Raw genomic sequence first — 11,692 nt, 5'->3', positions numbered from 1 at the left:
AAGAACGAAATCGTCCCCGAGGCTCATTTTCAAACCTAGTAGGTGTAAGACATGCCAAAAGAAGGAAAAGTGAAGCCTTACATACCTTTTCCGCTTCTTAAGCTTCTCCAAATTCAAGTTTCAAATTCTCCAAAATCTTTTCTTCAACTTCCCACTTGCCACAAAAGTAGTTTTCTTGCTCAAATAATTATACCATGTTGAAGAGAGTCTTGAACTTAATAAGAATTCAAGAAGAAAGGAATTTTTGGATCAAAATTGGATGGCTTGAAAATTCTTTTCTCTCTTTTTCTTGCCTTGGCCGAAGGCCTTTTTTTTTTTTTTTCTCTCTTCTTTCTTTTGTTTTCTTGAATCTTCTAAATGAAGATAACTAATGGCCCCTTAATTTATTTATTGTCTTGAATTAAATTAAGACATGGCCTTGGGCCATTTTTTACTTGCCATGGCCGGCCACCTCCCTATTGTTGGGCCTCTCCTTTTTTTTAAGCCCAATTACTCATGGTTCATTTTTTTTGTAATTCACGAAATTCCAATTTTGCCCTTAGCCTCCCTCGATATTCCCGCGTCAATATTTTTCATGAACAATATATATATTGAATAACATCAAAATATTGCCCCATCTCTTACTAGTAACAGTTATTTCAAATTTTCCGAATATGCAAAAATACGGGATAGAACATTTTTGCCCTTAAATAAAAAAGTGGGTGGGACCACAAAGGATTTTTTTACTCTTAAATAAAAAAGTAGAACCAAACACGGACGACGATCTTGCCTCTATAAACCGGCTCTTCTATACAGTAGTAATAGTGAAGTAATACATATAATTTTTTTTATCAAATTTTGATTTGGATAATTCTAATTCAAATTATTATATTAATTTTACACGTTTAAGATGAAACAAAGTAGAAGTTTGATTTTTTATCTAAATGAAGAACTTCTATTTTTTAATTTTTAGCAAATATTTTTTGTTTAACTCATTTTACTTGTCATGTTATTTTTTATACGGTTTTTTAAGGAAACGTCAATTAGAATTAAAATTTCACTAATTTACCTTTTTAATTATTTGATCTCCATTTAATATTATTTTTTCTTTTATGACATTAATCTCTGTTCACATTTATTAGAGTAAGGAAAAAATGAAAAAGTAATTAAATTCTATCTCATTTTAATATATAAGTATTTTAAGTATGTTGATGTACAATAATTTCATTTGCTCCCACTAATGGGTTGATACGCATGTGGCAATGAATCCATCATTATTGATTTAATTGTTTGATTTTCTAAGCATTTTTTTAACATTGTTTTTTTTTTTAATATGTGATTCCTTTTTTTTTTAAATATTGCTTGCTTTTGTTAATATGGGGTTCACTTTTTTTTTCCCGTGAGTTTGGATGTGGTGGGTTCTACTTTTTTTTCTTCTCTTTTTTTTTTAATACTGGTTGGTGTTTAATATGGGGCCATGAAGAACTTCTATTTTTTAATTTTTAGTAAATATTTTTTGTTTAACTCATTTTACTTGTCATGTTATTTTTTACACGGTTTTTTAAGGAAACGTTAATTAGAATTATAATTTCACTAATTTAGCTTATTAATTGTTTGATCTCCATTTAATATTATTTTTTCTTTTATGACATTAATCTCTTTTCGCATTTATTAGAGTAAGGAAAAAAATGAAAAAGTAATTAAATTCTATCTTATTTTAATATATAAGTATTTTAAGTATGTTGCTGTACAATAATTTCATTTGCTCCCACTAATGGATTGATACACATGTGACAATGAGTCCATCGTTATTGATTTAATTGTTTGATTTTCTGAGCATTTGTTTTTTAACATTGTTTGTTTTATTAATATGGGATTCACTTTTTTTTAATATTGCTTGACTTTGTTAATATGGGGTTCACTTTTTTTTTTCCCGTGAGTTTGGATGTGGTGGGTTTCACTTTTTTTTCTTCTCTTTTTTTTTTTTAATACTGGTTCAATTTTTTTTTTAACATTTGTTTTTTAATATGGGATTCACTTTTATTTTAATATTGCTTGATTTTGTTAATATGGGGTCCACTTTTTTTTTCCCGTGAATTTGGATGTGGTGGGTTCCACCGTTTTTTTTTAATACTTGTTGGTGTTTAATACGGGGCTCACAATTGTTTTTAATATTAGTTGTTATTTAATATATATGGGGCCCAATATGGCTAATTATATTTCATTATATAACTTGCGTATAGAGTAATCTTAAAAAGTTTCCCTTGTTTTTTTGTGTACCTATTTTAGGAATATTAAAAGAGAAAATGAAGATATAAACTTCACAAGAAAATTATGTAGCTATTAAAGTAATAAGTGTCTTTAATCCTGCAATTTTGTCAAGTATTATTAGTATCAAGTATGATAACATATGTTTTTAAGTTGTAAGACACTCAAACCCTAACATTCAATTTGCTCCTTACCACCGTGTAACCACATAAATTCACGGAGGTGAGCATTTATGCGTGCCCCTAAGCCATTCCTCCCAATTTCTTGTTCACAAGTCAATTTATAACTAAGAATGCCTCTCATTACCAAATGAAGCTAAGCATGTAATTTGTCTTGACTGATAGAAGAAAAAATATTAGCATGATAGGATATTTGTTTTTTATTATTTTTTTGGTGGGAAAATGATATATACTCAGTGGTGTAGCCACATATAGTGAACAATGGTCAATTGAACACACTTCATCGAAAAATACATAGAAAGTGATATTGTGTGTGTGTGTGTCTCTCTCTCTCTCTCTCTCTCTCTCTCTCTCTCTCTCTCTCTCTATATATATATATATATATATATATATATATATATATATATATATATATATATATAAACCTTGTACACCATTGAAGAAATTTATGACTTCGCCACTTAATTACGTGTATCATTTATGTCAATGTAATGAAAATACTAAATACATTTTCAAATCAAGCGTAGTTTCTTTGAACTTTCATATCATGATTCAATTTTAAATTCTTTTACTAAGTTTTTTTTGTGTTTACTATTTATAGTTACATATTAGATTAATAAAAATCAAATAATATCTTCGCCCAAAGAGTAAAAAATAAAAGAAAGGATTTTTTTCTGCTATTCCAAAAAAAGATCTGATTAATATTAATTGGTTACTTAACTTCTCAAACTAAAGTTATGCCTTTGTTATTCTTTAAGATATTTTTCTATCATAATATGCTTAAAGTCGTCTATTTCTCCAATTGCCAATACGTGTAGGTTTGAATCAAAACACAGCCAAAAAAATAGTTAGTTCTATATCCAAAACTTTATCTTTGGTCATGAACTTAAAGCTAGTGAAGACTCAAAATTCTCATTTACATGAAATTTCTTAAATATTTCTAACGTAAATAATTTTGCATCATTGATTGAATTTAATCAATTTAGAAGTCTAAAAAAAATTATATTGTTAGTTTATGTAAATTGGACTCAAAACATATTTATTCTTTTTATCAATCTTTGATTCAGTAAACTATAGAAATAAATCTAAATTGTATTAATTCTTTTTGTAAATCAATTTGCATAACTTATATTATATTGTTAGTTTATGTAAATTGGACTCAAAATATATTTATTCTTTTTATCAATCTTTGATTCAGTAAATTTTAGAAATAAATCAAACTTATATTAATTCATATATTTAGATCAAATCTTAAAGGTTTAAATGACACAAAGTTCAAATATATTTTCCGTTTAAATAAAAAAACTGCTATCTTTAAAATTTTAGTGAATACTCGTTGTTTAACTTTAATTGGATGTAGCAAAAACAGAAGTATTAATTTGATGTCATACTTATGAAAGAAAAAAAGAAATTGAATTGAGCATAAATACTAATTTTACATCTTTTCTGATAATCTTCCTAAGGCAAAGAATAAAGTAGGGCCCACATGTTTAGAAATGTACACATTTCACGCACGTGGCATTGAATGAAGCAAAGATCTGAAACTTGATAGTGACATTGCACTGAGTTATTGAATAGTGAGAGGTATGCCTGAAGTTAAATTAAAGTTGCCTAATTTTTTAGTGAACCCGATGCTCTTACTGCACAATGTACAACTGTTCTATGCTAATATGTTTGCAAATTGACTCTTTTACCCTTGATCGTCCCAATAGACGACGAAAAGGCACCCAACTGATGCTTCTAAATAGTAATAAATGACAGGTTAATGGTGTACGAACACTGCAATCTAAACTTGTACAAATAAAAATATCAATTGTATCTAAACTGTGGGGCGTCTCATTTTGATTGTTGATTATTTTGTCCTTCTCTGGAACACGTGTACTGCATCACGTGTTCCTTTGAATTTAGTTTGTGCAATTTCCTTTTAATATTTATCGGTAAATATTTTATTCCATGTTTTTAAAGATTATTCATCATTTTCTTTTGGCTTTCTGATTTTTTCATTTTAGTTTAGTGTTTTTATTTCATGTTTTATAGATAGACTCTATACATGCTTTTGGTTGTGTGTTCAAATGCCTTTATGGGATCTGAAGCAAAAACAGTAATAAAAAAGGAAGAACGTTTACACTATCAAAGTGTTTGATGAAATGCCCAAAACAATTAGAGCTGTTTCCTATGCCAATTTTTCACCTTAAGCGTTCTATCAGGTAAGCATCTCTCATTTAACAATTCCAAAGATACATTATTGACATTCACTAGAAAAAACAATTTAAAAATGTATAGTATGCATTATATATCATTTTTGCTAAAGAAATATTTGTTTGAAATGCATTTAATATGAGATCATTAATGTTCAAGTTGGATCAAGTCCTATATCGAAATGTATCGCCTTTTGACTTGCATATTGTTGGGAATAAAAATAAACCACAAGAATAATATTCCCGGTATTAGTGATAAACGCGGAACACTAACTTATGGTTAAATCAACAAGAATAAAATGCAGCAATAATGACACCAAGATTTTTAGGTGGAAACCTTTCTAAATAAGGGGAAAAACCACGATCAAGAGGAGCAGCTGATATCACTATAGCAAGGAATTTTACACCGTGTAGTAACGAGTACAAATACTCCTAAGACCACTACACCCTAAAAAAAACACTCTTTTAATTTTTCCCACCTCACTACAATATCACTCACACTCTATTTTTCTTCACAGACTAGTTTCTTACAGTCTATGGAATACCTCACTTTGCTCTCACTCAGATGTATTGCCTGAGATTTTGGTGTGTCTACAAATAATAGAAGGCTTCCCTATTTATAGGGATGAAATGAACCTATTGATGTCATTTGTGACTCAAGCAAGCACTTGACAATTTTCCAAATACAAGGAAGATGTTTTCTTCCTCAAAACAAGGAATATGTTTTCTTCCTCAAAACAAGGGAAATGTTTTCTCCTTGTTTTCTTGCTAAAAATGAGAGAGATGTTTCCTTCCTAAAATTATGGGATGGACCCAACAAATCTCCCCCTCCAGTCCCATACACCTGAAGGAGGGTACACTGGCTTTTAGTTTGAGTATATGCCGACAAGTTCTTTGCACAATTCAATCTTGTCTCTCGGTACCACCTTGGTCAGCATATCTGATGGATTCTCCTTTGTGTTGATCTTCACTAGTCTCAACAGTTGTTGATCAATCGTCTCGCGTATCCAGTGATACCGAACATCAATATGTTTTGTACGGGAATGGTACATGGATTTCTTGCTCAAGTCTAGAGCACTCTGACTGTCACAATGTATCTTGTACTCTTTCTGCTGGATCCCAAGTTCTTGGAGATAGCGATTTAGCCAAAACATTTCTTTACCAGCTTCAGCGGCAGCAATGTATTCTGCTTCTGTTGTAGATAAAGCGACACACTTCTGCAATCTTGATTGCCAAGAAACAGCTCCCCCTACAAAAGTGTAGATATATCCTGAGGTAGATTTTCTACTATTAATATCTCCGGCCATATCAGCATCTGTATAGCCTTCCAAGACTGGATCAGCTCCACCGTAGCAAAGACATAACTTCGTGGTACCCTTCAAGTATCTGAGAATCCATTTGACTGCCTCCCAATGCTCTTTCCCGGGGTTAGAGAGAAAACGACTCACTGTACCCACTGCATGAGCGATATCTGGCCGTGTGCATACCATGGCATACATCAGACTTCCAATTGCTGAAGAATAGGGCACCGCTGACATCTCCCCGATCTCTTCCTTGGATGTGGGACATGTTCTTTTGCTCAACTTGAAGTGATTCGCAAGTGGAACACTAACTGGTTTGGTATTATTCATGTTGAATCTCTCAAGTACTCAATCAATGTACTTCTCTCGAGATAGCCATAACTTGCGATTCTTCCTGTCTCGAGTGATCTGCATCCCAAGAATCTGTTGAGCCGGTCCTAAGTCTTTCATATCAAAAGACTTAGAGAGTTCTTTCTTCAGTTGGTTTATCTTCATGATCTTTCCCAACGATCAACATGTCGTCTACATATAGTAGAAGAGCAATGATGGTACCGTCTGGAAGTCTCTTGATGTATACACACTCATCCGCAGTAGTCTTCTTTTAGCCTTGACTCTTCATGCATGAGTCAAACTTCTTATTCCACTGCCTTGGTGCCTGCTTCAAACCATACAAGCTTTTAGATAGCTTGCACACGAGATTATCACTTGAAACCTCAAAACCTTCTGGCTGCTGCATATAGATTTCTTCTTTCAAATCACCGTGAAGAAATACTGTCTTCACATCCATCTGTTCAAGCTCAAGTTCATACTTGCTGCTAAGCCAAGTATAACTCGGATTGAGGTCATCTTGACAACTGGTGCAAAGATCTCATCAAAGTCAATTCCTTTCTTCTGCTGGAACCCTTTGACAACCAACCGAGCTTTGTGTTTCACCACTTGTCCGCTTGCATCCTTCTTTAACTTGAACACCAATTTTTTTCTCAGTGCCTTCTTCCCTTTAGGAAGTTCTACGATCTCATAAGTTTGATTTTTCTGCAGAGATTCTAACTCATCCTTTTTTATGGTATATGGCCTCGTTCAGATCTACGAGCAGTTGGAACCATCTGAGAAGAACTACCATCATCTGTGTCGTGTGATGGTTCTGATGAGGTAGGTTGTGGCTCCCCTTGCTCAGCACTCTCTTCTATCTCCTCATCTTCTTCTGCTTCTGAGTTTTCTTCTGGCACTTCGTCATTATTTCTCAAGAACAATTCTGGTGCTTTATTTGAAACTTGAGCACCCTCATTTGACTTCTGAGACATCGTGGATTTTCCAATGTCTTCTATTGTCAAATTTTCGTGAAACACAACGTCCCTGCTTCTGATCACTTTTTTCTTCTTAGGATCCCATAACCTGTATCCAAACTCTTCATTTCCGTAGCCAATAAAAATGCATGGGATAGTTCTCGCATCAAGCTTCTGTCTGAGCTCTTTGGATACATGTGCATATGATCAACACTCAAATATTCTAAGATGTGAGTATGTAGGATCCTTACCTGTCCATAGCCTCTCTGGAACTTCAAAGTTGAGTGGTACTGAAGGTGATCGGTTGATGAGATAGCATGCGGTATTGACTGCTTCTCCCCAAAATGGCTTTGGAAGTTTAGCCATGTTCAGCATGCTCCGGACACGCTCCATGCTAGTCCGGTTCATTCTTTCAGCAACGCCATTGTGCTGAAGGGTGCGTGGTACTGACTTCTTATGTCGAATGCCATATGCTCTGCAATATGCATCGAACGCCTTGGAAGTATACTCTCCTCCATTATCAGATCGGAGACATTTCAGCTTCTTTCCTGTTTCACGTTCCACCAAGACGTGAAATGACTTGAAGCACTCGAACACCTGGTCCTTCGTCTTTAGGAAATACACCCACACTTTCCGAGAAGCATCATCGATAAAAGTCAGAAAATATCTGCTTCCACCGAGTGATTCAACCTCCATAGTGTTGACACCCAATTTTGTCCCGCCTCTCCTCCGAAATACCTATTTACGCTTCTAATATTTTTGGCAAATTAAAAAATATATAGCCTCTTATCAATATCGGTGTTTCATTATTCTATTACAGTTACTAGCTATTATTATTATTATTATTATTATTATTATTATTATTATTATTATTATTATTATTATTATTATTAGTTCAAATACGAGCCCAATTTACCCCCAATATTTTCGGATTAACCCAAAATAATTTTATTCCCAGCCCACATTTTAATTCACCCCAGCCCAAATAATTAACCAACATTTCGGACTAGCCCATTCTTTTTAATTTTGCCCAGCCCATTACCCATTAAACCCGGTCCAGCCCACACCATCGACCCGATCCGCCCCTTCCACTTAGCAAAAGAAACCCATTAGGGTTTCCCTCATTTTCCTCAGCCACGCCACACACCCCCGCTCCCTTCTCTCCTTCTCCCTCCTTTCTCCCTCATCTCCCCCACGTTGCCACTGCCACCCCCATTCCTTCCTGTTCCCCACTCCCTCTGCCTCTCCACTCACCCTTGTCCCCCACGCTCCTCTGTCGCCTCCACTCCTCGTAGTCCCCCGCTCCTCTCTCTCTCTTCTTCACAAGAAAACCCTAAAATTTCCCTATAAGTACTGACTTTTTGACCCTTAGTGAGGTCGGGGCTCTTGATTGATGTAATTCCCCATACCGGGGGTCTTTTTTGATTCATATAATTCCCCAGAATAGAAGGATTTTTTCGATTCATGAAATTCCCCAAGAAAAGCGGTTCTAGACGGAGAAATCCCCTTGAAAAGATATAGTTTTTAGTCGCTGGAATCTTCTACAAAGGAGAATATTTTTGATGGGGTCTTTTTTGATTCATGTAATTCCCCAGAATAGGAGGATTTTTTGGGATTGATGAAATTCCCCAAGAACTGAGGTTCTGAAGGGGCAAGAATCCCCTTACAAAAACGAGTTCTTGAACCCCGAAAATCCCCTACAAAAAATAGGGCTTTCGAATCGCAAAAATCCTCTGAAAATCAAAGTTCTGAAACAAGTTTTTGAAACCCCGAAAAGCGCTAAAATATGAGTCTTTTATTCGCCTATAATTCCCTAAAATACGAGTTCTATTAGCAGTTTTAATCTTGTTTTATTGTCAAGTCAAAATATCAAATCAATTTTGTTCTTGTTTACCTTGGTGTTGCTGCGAATCCGAGCATCGCAAGCTCGGATTTGGCAGTGTTCGAGTGTAGATCGAAGATTCGCACCCACTTCGCTGCACCCGAAGAAGGTAATCTCTTTCCCTTGTAATTTCTGTAGCTTTTGCATTGTTTAAGTGTTAATTATATATTCAGTTTGAGTAATCAGCATGCTTTAAATTTCAGCTAAATATGTGGTTCAGTCGTATACTAGGTTGGCATTATGTGTTATAATTAGGATATTAGTCTCAAATTCTTGTTGTATGACCTGAGCATGATTAGTGTATTGTCCATGGAAATATGTATGATTTATGGTCTATTCTACTTAAATTTCCTGAGTTAGTTGTATGTTTGATTGATGCAGCCATATTCAGCGTGTAAATGTTAGATGTGTAACCCTGTTTGGATCTTTACATTATGAGTTTAGGAATGCATAAAAAATATGTTTATCTCGACTTCTTTAAGTGGTACTGTCAATCTAAGATTTTGTTTAGTGATCCTGCTTAAATCACAGAATCTAGGTAGTCGAGTTTGTCGTTAAATGGGTGCTGTAGATCTCAGAGGTCTGTTATTTGAATCTATTACTGTTCGCAAAGTGCATGGATTGACTCTAGGATAGATACTTTATGCTTGCTAAATTGAAAGTTGCATCTTTTGAGGCTGAAAATGTTATGCGACTTGAGTAATTAAAGTAACCAAGGTCTTTGTATGCTCCTTTAAATGATCTTATTTAGATCATGTGGTATGTGTTATCAATTTGTCGTCTGCTTTAGTATCTGTAATCTTAGAGCATCTTCTCTGTTTGGGTCATAAACCTTTGAGTTCAACCCTTGGCTATTTGAAATTTGTGTTGGCATTCTGCTGAAGCTTGTGATCAATAGTTGAAACTCTTTGTCGAGATCAGTTAGTGAATGTTTGAAGTTCTGTTATATGATTGTAATCCTCCATTTCCCCTTTTTCATTCTTTGCATTCTTTGGTTACCCTATGTTATTTAGTTTGCTATCTTGTGATTAAAGTATGTTAGTTTAGTTAAGTTAATTTGGTTTGGATAGATGAGTCCTGTTTCTGTGTTAGACTGTTTTGTGTGGTTGAGTATGTTCATGTATGATAATTTAGTTTAATTTGTTTAAATATGTGAGTTGTGACCCTGCCTTGTTGGTAATCCAGCTTAAGTCTATGTTGAATGATTGCTGGTCCCTTATGGTACCATGACTATAGTGTAGAGTGAGGTACAAGTGTGAGTTTCCAAATGCTGTTAGATGTGTCCAAATGTATGTCCTTGAATCATAGCAGCCCTTTTGCTAGTTCTGTAATTTCAATTACATGTGACTTATTTCCTATATGTTAGAATGGGGCTGGAAACATCTCTAAACGCTCTCTGAATCTTGCTTGATTTCTACTCCTTGTTGACAATGGTCTGATCCTGAATATGCATATAGTTGTGTCTTTCCATGTATGATCTTGTCTCCTTACATTTTAGCTTGCCTGCTCATGCTTATTTGCCTATTTATACAATACTTCATCTGAAATAATTCTTCACATGCATTCAGTCATTACATAGTACTTTACCAAGACCTTTGTGTGACTCTGTTTTGGGCTGTGCGGTATGTGCTATAAATCTTGCTAATTGGTCCAGAATTTTGGGTCTTAGAATGTAGATGGAGGTTTTTAGAGTTTGTTTTCTTCCGATTGCAAAACATGGTATCTATGAACTTCATTGGATAATCTGAGGAACTTGCACATGTTGGGGGTCTTATTTTGGTTGAAATACGATTGAAATATACCATGCAACACTTATGTAAATCTGTTTGTTCTTTTATTGGAAAGTACCTTAAACCAATTGTGTGTAATGCATGTCTGTATCATTTGTTCAAAAGGGGATTTCAAGGTCTGCTAATCTGCTCATTTGTATTCTGCCTATGTACTGCTTTCTAATTTTTAGTGGTCATGTACTGCTTTCTGCCTATGTATTGCTTTCTGATTTGTCTCATTTTAGTGGTCAAGAGGTCTAGATGTTCATGTTTTAATTTGGTTCTAGTTTCCAGCTAACAGAATCTGTCTGTTTATGTCCTGATTCCGTTCAGTTATTTTTAGTCTTTACTAGTATTTATGTGTTCATGTGAGTTTATACAATGATGAATAGGTAAATTAATAATGATATATGATGTGTTAAATGATAGAACTAGATGCTTCGTAAGTTTACATGCTTGTTTTGCTGAGATGCAAACTGTGTATACTAAAGGTATACCAAATATACCAGGTGCGTACAGAGCTCTGTATACCCGTGGTATATATGAATATATCCAGTGTATATATGGTATATCTTTCGATTATAATCATAATGCTCCTACCTTTGTCTAGTTTAGTCATATCATGTCGTGCTTATTCTCCTGTTATTAATTTAGTTTGTCCTATAATTTTGATATTGGATTTTATGTTCCTTTGCTTGATTGGTTTGTCCTATTTAAGTGGAAAATATGTTTTTTACTACTTCTGTGGCAGCAGGCCTAATTGTTAACATGCCTGGGATTCCGATATTGACCTTCTATACATCCTTATGAATGTATATACATAAGATATGCCA

The sequence above is a fragment of the Lycium barbarum genome, chromosome 7 (genome assembly GCF_019175385.1).
Source record: "Lycium barbarum isolate Lr01 chromosome 7, ASM1917538v2, whole genome shotgun sequence".
Classification (NCBI taxonomy): Eukaryota; Viridiplantae; Streptophyta; class Magnoliopsida; order Solanales; family Solanaceae; genus Lycium; species Lycium barbarum.
Note: the sequence above shows the minus strand (reverse complement) of the source record.